Raw genomic sequence first — 8,755 nt, forward strand, 5'->3', positions numbered from 1 at the left:
ACACACACACACACACAGCCCTGTCTGGTTTAATTTTAATATATATTTGTCTAAAATGGGAATAAGTAGGTTCTTGTCCAGTATAGCTGATGGGATAGTAGTGGGATCTGATATTGCCCACTGCGGAAAAAAGATATATATATCAAATGTATATTATTTTTTTGTATTTATTTTTTTATTATATTAAATGATATTCCCCTAAAGAAGTAATGTGTACAAAATTCTACTCTGTTCATAAATCTTTACTCATGTATAGCATATGAAATGAAATGATACACAGAAAGTTTATCTGGTAAGGTTTTTATCTGAAAAATTTATGTGTTCCATACTACTACTACTACCTTTAGTAGTTCCTACAATTTGCAGAATACTTACATTGTGATATATCTGCATTGAGGGAATGTATGTGATTTTAATAAAGAAATGTTGAGGCTCTTTAAATAATTTTTATTTTAATACTAGAAGGGATAGAAAATGGCAACATTCGTCTTAATGGGATGACTGCCTTGTACAAAGTACCGATGCTACAGTTACAATTTTCTGTTAGGTGAAATATTTAATGAAAGTGGTTCTGTGGCACAAATACATAAAATAGGTTCATAATTTGTAATAAAAGTATTAAAATATATTTTCAAAGAAAATATTATAATAGTTTAAATAAGTGAATACTTGGATTTAATTTCAGCTGAACTTTTAGAAACTTGTAAGATATTAATTCATAACATCCCCTGAATGCTAGATTTTTTTAGGACATCTAGTTGCTTTGTATTTTCTTTCTGTTAAGCATGTACATTGAAAAGTGCACATATCTGCTTTGTATACTCCTGCATACACTGTATAGATTGACTTTGTTAAACTTTAAAATAAAAATGAGAAAAATCCTTGTTTTTCTTAAACAATTAGTTGTCATTGTTTTAAAGATTTTTGTAATTATTTTTTTAAATATTGCTTTACAATAATAGTTACATTTTCCATCTTTCAACAAATTTTCTGATCATTAATTCTGGCCATAGGTAGTATTAAAAGTTTTACTAGTTCTAATAGTCCCCCCCCCCCCCCCCCCAGTTACTGCATTGCATAACAAAAACTATTTCTAAGAATCGTCAACCTACCATAAAATAATAGATTCAGAATACATTTTATTGTTCATTTCCCTAACTAAAAAAATTACATGATTTTTCAAGGGTATTCTCATCTCAACTAATGTAGTTATACCCTTAGGGCTCGTCAAGGTAAATATTTTTGCAAATATAAATAATTTAGCAAACTTCTCCTTCTCCTGATGTGCTGCTCTTTTTCTTCCATTGTTGACAGCTCTTTTTCTAGGTTGCAGACCACCTTTCTGCTCTAAAAGCAGTGGTCTGGCTGATGTATATATAGCTATAGTATACATAATATATATTATTTAGTATATATACACACTAAAGGACTATACATCTACATTATAGCTATAAATACACCAGCTAGACTACTGCTTTTAGAGCAGAGTGGTGGTCAGTAACCTAGACAATCATCTGTTAATAATGGGAAGGAAAGAGAAGCAGAACAGAAGGGAGCAAATTTGCTAAATGCATGGACTTGTGAAAAAATATAATTTGGCGAGCCCTACGAGTTTATCTCTATATAGGTTGAGATAGTATTAGCCCTTTAAAGGGGTAGTGCAGCGCTAAACATTTATTCACAAAATAACACACATTACAAAGTTATACAACTTTGTAATGTGTGTTATGTATGTGAATGGCCCCTTTCCCCATGTTTCCCCCCACCCACCCTAGACCCAGAAGTGTTGGTGCATTATACTTACCGCATTCGTGTCGACCCCCGTCCGCCATCTTGTGACAATGACGTTGTCTTCGGGAGGCCGGCTGAACCGCTCCATCCGTCCCTCATGCGGGACCCCCTATGCCGCGTCATCAGCTGCTCAGCCGGGATTGGCTGAGCCAAGTTTAATTACTCTAAAAATACTAAAATGACCTGGGAATCACCCCCAAAAAAATTAAAAATGAAATGAATCACTCATCTCTTGTGAAATACTGTCAGAAAATATACACGTAAAGCAAAAAGTTATCTTGAAACACATCTGTTTGAATCTCCATTTTGTGCTGCAGTGAGTTATTTTTCTGCTGCTCACTATGATTTTTATCTCCAGTTCCCCATATAACAATACCATAATTTTTTTTACACCGTTTCTGTTTTAGAATAAAGGCAATTTACTGACAAAGGTTCACAGAAAAAAAACATATACTAGTTAACTAGACAAATACATGGAATGTGTGTTAGGGCCCTATTACACCAACAGATATCTGACAGATTATTTGACAGAGTTTTGCAGCCAAAGCCAGGAACAGACTATAAACAGAAAACAGGTCGTAAAGGAAAGACTGATATTTCTCCTCTTTTCAAATCCAGTCCTGGCTTTGGCTGCAAAAATCTGTCATAATCTGTGAGATATTCCAGAACAAGAAAAAAGCTACTAAACTATATAAAAGTTGCACACCCAATAGCCATATACAATGGATAAATCTTTATTAATGCACTAACATCCACAAGAGGTTAAAAACAATTTAAAGAGTGGCCAAAGAACAGCCACCATAGAAACACAAGTGCCCCCACAATACTTGGAGCAGAAATTAATATACCAGGCAGAATTAGACATAACCCATTACAAAGAATCTTGCTAGTATAGCACTATCATCAAGTACATCAAGCATTGGTATATAATCGGCAATACAAAAAATATACAATCAATGGCATAAATACAAGGAAAGTGCTAAGTGCTCCATGCTGTAAACCATAGGTTGCAATAGCAAGTCCACACTGGTATACAATCACCTACACCTTCATCAGGAGTTAGCATGCTAATACACATCAGACCCCCTGAAATCTATTATAATACACCTTTTTTGAAGTGATGTGTTCTTAAGACTGTTGTTTTGCCAGTAAGCAACGCCGGTTACTTGCTAAGTCCAAACCTTTGACCAGTGCAGACGTGTGTTCATGTAGTGGCAGCATTTTCTTTTTTTGTGATTTAATAAAGCCCCTAAAATTTATTATAATACACACAATATACACTGTGTCTCCTGAAACTCATAAAAAAATTAATTGTAAAACAAACCTCCTTGACATTTTTCATTGTCCGAATAAAGGTGATTTAAAAAAAAAATTAAAATAAAAAAACAGAGACAGGCAAGAAAGGTTTGTTCTGAATTTATTTAGTGATATCTAGTTAGCATTGCCTCTAGCTTGGTAGGCAGTCAGGGGCTAACAGATTTACTTTAAGGCTGGGTTCACACTACGTATATTTTAGTCAGTATTGTGGTCCTCATATTGCAACCAAAACCAGGAGTGGATTAAATACACAGAAAGGCTCTGTTCACACAATGTTGAAATTGAGTGGATGGCCGCCATTTAATGGCAAATATTTGCTGTTATTTTAAAACAACGTCTGTTATATTGAAATAATGGCAGTTATTAACTGTTATATGGCTGCCATCCACTCAATTTCAACATTGTGTGGACAGATCCTTTCTGTGTTTTTAATCCACTCCTGGTTTTGGTTGCAATATGAGGACCACAATACTAACTGAAATATACGTAGTGTGAACCCAGCCTTAACCAAATACTGATTTTTTTCCCCCCTTAATACTAGCGAAAAGCTATTTGTACTGGAGAAGTGTTTATGGTGAAAGTCAGCAAGTAAAAATGTGTTTTCGGACAAAAATCCCTTTTATCTGTCAGAAATGCATTAAAGGGGTTATCCAGCGCTACAAAAGCATGGCCACTTTTTCCCCTACTGTTGTCTCCAGTTCAGGTGCGGTTTGCAATTAAGCTCCATTTTCTTCAATGGAACGGAGTTTCAAAACCACACCCAATCTGGAGACAACAGTAGGGGAAAGTGGCCATGTTTTTGTAGCGCTGGATAACCCCTTTAAACATTCCTGTCTAGTGAAATCTGGTGGACCACATTGAAGTTAATGGGATCTCTCATATTCGTATTGAACAGACTGTCCAACTCCATTCTGTGGTGCCAAACAGACTTTCAGGGTGCAAATTCAGGCTGAAATGTAAACCTAATCTAAAATGTGTAAACTTCATTGATGTTTGTGGTGGGGGAGCTTGATGTGGATAAAGGTCCTTTTACATGGGTGTTCCTAGAAGCGCTCATTTGGCCAATAACCGGCCCCTGTAAAGCTGGGTTCACACACAGTATATTTCAGGCAGTATTTGGTCCTCATGTCAGGTCCTCATAGCAACCAAAACCAGGAGTGGATTAAAAACACAGAAAGGATCTGTTCACATAATGTTGTAATTGAGTGGATTGACGCCATTTAATGGCAAATATTTGCTGTTATCTTAAAACAACGGCTGTTGTATTGAAATAATGGCAGTTATTTACCGTTATATGGGAGCCATCCACTCAATTTCAACATTCTGTGAACATAGACTTTCTGTGTTTTTAATCCACTCCTGGTTTTGGTTGCTATGAGGACCTGACATGAGGACCAAATACTTCCTGAAATATACTGTGCGTGAACCCAGCCTTAGGCTGGGTTTACACTACGTATATTTCAGTCAGTATTGTGGTCCTCATATTGCAACCAAAACCAGGAGTGGATTAAAAACACAGAAAGGCTCTGTCCACACAATGACGGCCATCCACCCAATTTCAACATTGTGTGGACAGAGCCTTTCTGTGTATTCAATCCACTCCTGGTTTTGGTTGCAATATGAGGACCTCAATACTGACTGAAATATACGTAGTGTGAACGCAGCCTTAGGCTGGGTTCACACACAGTTTATTTCAGGCAGTATTTGGTCCTCATGTCAGGTCCTCATAGCAACCAAAACCAGGAGTGGATTGAAAACACAGAAAGGCTCTGTTCACACAATGATGAAATTGAGTGGATGGCCGCCATTTAATGGCAAATATTTGCTGTTATTTTAAAACAACGGCCGTTGTATTGAAATAATGGCAGTTATTTACTGTTATATGGCGGCCATCCACTCAATTTCAACATTGTGTGAACAGATCCTTTCTGTGTTTTCAATCCACTCCTGGTTTTGGTCGCTATGAGGACCTGACATGAGGACCAAATACAGCCTGAAATATACTGTGTGTGAACCCAGCCTAAAGTGCAAGTGATCAGCCAACAAGCTGGAAAACGTCAGCTTGTCGGCTGATTGGATCTTTTGACCAGTGGTAAAATCTACTGTTATTGGCCGCACATCTCACTATGTAAACAGGAGATGTGCGCCAATAACAATGAATGTTATTAGCCACACAAATAATACAGCGATTCTTTGTGTGGCTTGTGTGGCACTCACAATCATGAATCAATCTTGCTGATCAGTGCTCGCTTATGTCCTTGCACAGCCCCATATTGAGCCGTGTAAAAGCACCCTTACAGATGTGTTCACCTTAATTTTTCCTTTAGCATAGTTAAGGATTGCAGTTTCTTATAAAAGTTTTTTAAACAATATTAAAACATCAGAACATCAAAGGGCTTCACTTACATAACGACGGGATGAGACACACAGGGTACATAGTGTATACACTTAGTGATAGAGTGTCTAGAAATTATGTTGCTGTTAAAGTCTGCTAATCTTACGCTATACATCAGTGAATATATTATATATTGTGGGGAATTATCAATGGTACGCCTGGACGTCAGGATGCTGGGAGCAACAGAAGCAGGCCGGAACAGGGATCGGTAAAAGTATTCACTGCGCCGCTGTGGGTTAAAGGGGGAGGTGCTGGGAATCACAGCGAATTTCGATGCGAACTCACAGTGTTAAATCCACTGCAATTTCGTTATGTGGGAACCCACACTAAGAAGGCTTGCTGGGTCACACATATCAGCTATTTGCAAAGGTTACCTTTTCCACCAAAGAAAAGAAGGGTGACAAGCCATGGAACAGTAAGTAACAGCACCATTATGATGTTCACTCTTGTTTTAAAGCCAAGATTCTTGCTCTGGGTGCGATCAGATTTGACAATTCGTAACAAGGATTTACCAAGAACTTACCAAGAGATGAAGTGCTTCTCTTACTGGCCATCCTTGGAAATGAAAGAGAACGGATTAAAGGTATATTTTTGGGCATGTTATTCTTTGTTTAGAGAAAAGTTATACAATTATCACATATACCATATCCTCACAGTTTTCAAGATCTCTATTTGCAGTCATTCAACAGGAACCTTCATGTTTACCTCCAGGGTATAACATTTAGTCCATAATGATAGTTCCTACTAATACGCCATTCTAGAAAAGAATAACCTTTATTTGTCTAAACTGTAATACCCATTTCATTACTTGTCCATTAAAGTGTCGAAAAGATATTTCTTCACAGCTATGTTCACACACAGAAATTTTTGCTCAGTATTGTGGTCCTCATATTGCAACCAAAACCAGGAGTGAATTGAAAACACAGAAAGGCTATGTTCACACACGGTTCATATTTAGTGGATGGCCCTCATTTTATGACAAATAATGGCGTTATTTCATAACAACGGCCGATGTTTTAAAATAACGCCAATTATTTGCCATTAAATGATGGTCATCCACTAAATTTCATCAGTGTGTGAACAGAGCCTTTCTGTGTTTTCAATCCACTCCTGGTTTTGGTTGCAATATGAGGACCACAATACTGACTGAAATATACGTAGTGTGAACCCAGCCTGAGTCAATGTGAATAATTTCTCAACCTTCATAAATATAATTCAGATCCAGAATTTGAAATGTAAAAACTCTTGGTTCCATAGAAACAAATTAACACATAAACCATGTGACCATGCACGTGTTTTGATTCTGTATCTAGTTTTCAAAATGTTGACCTACTTTTGTTGTGTGGCAGGAAATCATAGTGACCACAGGAAACCAATGCAGACCAATGCAAAGAGAACATGATGCCTTCATGTAGAGTGGGTTGCTGGTCAGAACTCAGGACCCTAGTGTTAACCACTTTATCCACTTTCAGGATGACATGCAACTTCTATGAATAAAGCTAAAAGCAGCTAAATAAAACAGAAAGAAAGCTTGTTTGCTCCTCAATATCGCCCCGTGTAATAGGGGCTTTACACTTTCAGTGATGTATTGTCTTCTGGCTACAGTTCTGCCATGAATTGCAAAAAATCGCTGTGTTTTTACTACAATTTTGCACAAATCAGAGCAACACTGCAGCCAGGAGACAATTCAGTAACACTAGAGAACATGCTAAAGGACCTTATTATGAGACAATGATGTCACCACAGGTCCTGTACAATCTGCACTATGGAGGAGGAATACTAAAGCTACATGTATGTGGAAAAAGGACAGGGAGGACAATCAGTGAAGAGTAGAGATGAGCGAACCTCATCCGAACCCAATCGTTCGGCATTTGATTAGTGGTGGCTGCTGAAGTTGGATGAAGCTCTAAGGTTGTCTGGAAAACATGGATACAGCCAATGACTATATCCATGTTTTCCACATAGCCTTAGGGTTTTATTCAACTTCAGCAGCCATCGCTAATCAAATACCGAACGATCGGGTTCGGATGGACTCGAGCATGCTCGAGGTTCGCTCATCTCTAGTGTAGAGAGGAGTACAGGGTGACCAGTTTGGGGTGAAGGACAAAGGGATACATTAGGGTCATTGGAGCAGTGTGTGTGTGTGTTGGTGTGTGTGAGGAAAAGGCGGTATTTTGGTGTAATTTGGGGTCTGAATTCATTTTGGGGTCCAGTGTCTATAATTTAATTCAGAGTGAGGGGGTTAACTCCTTGATGAGACCCGTCTCCAGCCTTGCGCCATAGAATAACATTACACTGGGGCTTAAACTGGGAATGGATCAGGAAGTTTTGCCTCCTAATTCACAGGCACAAACAGCGGGGAGCAGAGACAATGGCGCCTCTGTTAGGGTATTTAAGCACCAAATTCTAAATGGAAAAAATAATTTAGAAAATGAAAAGTGAACACAGTGCTGCCTGATCATTTTTCATAAAACTTTACAGGTACACAGTAAATATCACAATATCTATTCTGTACGATGAACACCATGCTAGTGCTGCCATAGTTACAGTGGGGTGAAGGGGCCCAGACTTGTTAAACAGCCCGGTGCCTATGGTAAAATAAATCTGCCCCTGAATTCATGGCGATATACTCCAATAAGAAGATATTTAGATGTCCTAATTTCTAGGAAAAGTGACAGTTGTCAGGATGGTGGGATCTCTACTGTACAGCCAAATGTTAATAACAAAGAGTATGATAGACAGTGACGATGATTTGAAAACACCATTGGATAGAATGTCAGGAGATTTTCAAGAAAGAGGATATCCACAGAAATTACTGTAGGAATGTAGGAAAAGGGGGAGAATCTTGATAGAGAATCTTTACTAAAGAAAACGGTCAATATTATTAAACCAACCCGTATTCCCTTTGTGTCCACATACACATATTTCTCCAATAAAATTGTTGGCATTATTAGAAAATATTGGCATATTGTAAAAAGTTATCACCATGACTTAAAAACCAGACTCAATCAACATTGGTCCATTATGAAAAAACAGAAATTAGACTTACCTGCATTGATGAAGCAGAAAATATAGAGAACGAACTGAGGTTTTTGAATTTGGATTTTGTGGTGCATGGTGGGAGAGCTGGAGACAGGCACACAATGGTGGATAAGAGAGAAGTACAATGGATTTATAAGTTAGATGCACAGGACCCTTATGGGTAATGCTAAATATACAGGGGGAGAGTTAGCAAAGGGTATAAAATAAACA

At 37.8% G+C, this 8,755-nt stretch overlaps 1 long non-coding RNA gene across 1 annotated transcript; it reads right to left on the reverse strand.

Moving 5' to 3' along the window:
• Window positions 1-1,889: 1,889 nt before the first annotated feature.
• On the reverse strand, window positions 1,890-8,721 carry LOC138793696 (uncharacterized). The gene is made up of 3 exons (XR_011363319.1): window positions 8,553-8,721; window positions 6,027-6,058; window positions 1,890-1,974 (listed from the first exon to the last, which is right to left on the reverse strand). It is a non-coding gene; the product is annotated as an uncharacterized lncRNA (long non-coding RNA).
• Window positions 8,722-8,755: the final 34 nt, after the last annotated feature.

This window comes from Dendropsophus ebraccatus, chromosome 5 (genome assembly GCF_027789765.1).
Source record: "Dendropsophus ebraccatus isolate aDenEbr1 chromosome 5, aDenEbr1.pat, whole genome shotgun sequence".
Lineage (NCBI taxonomy): Eukaryota > Metazoa > Chordata > Amphibia > Anura > Hylidae > Dendropsophus > Dendropsophus ebraccatus.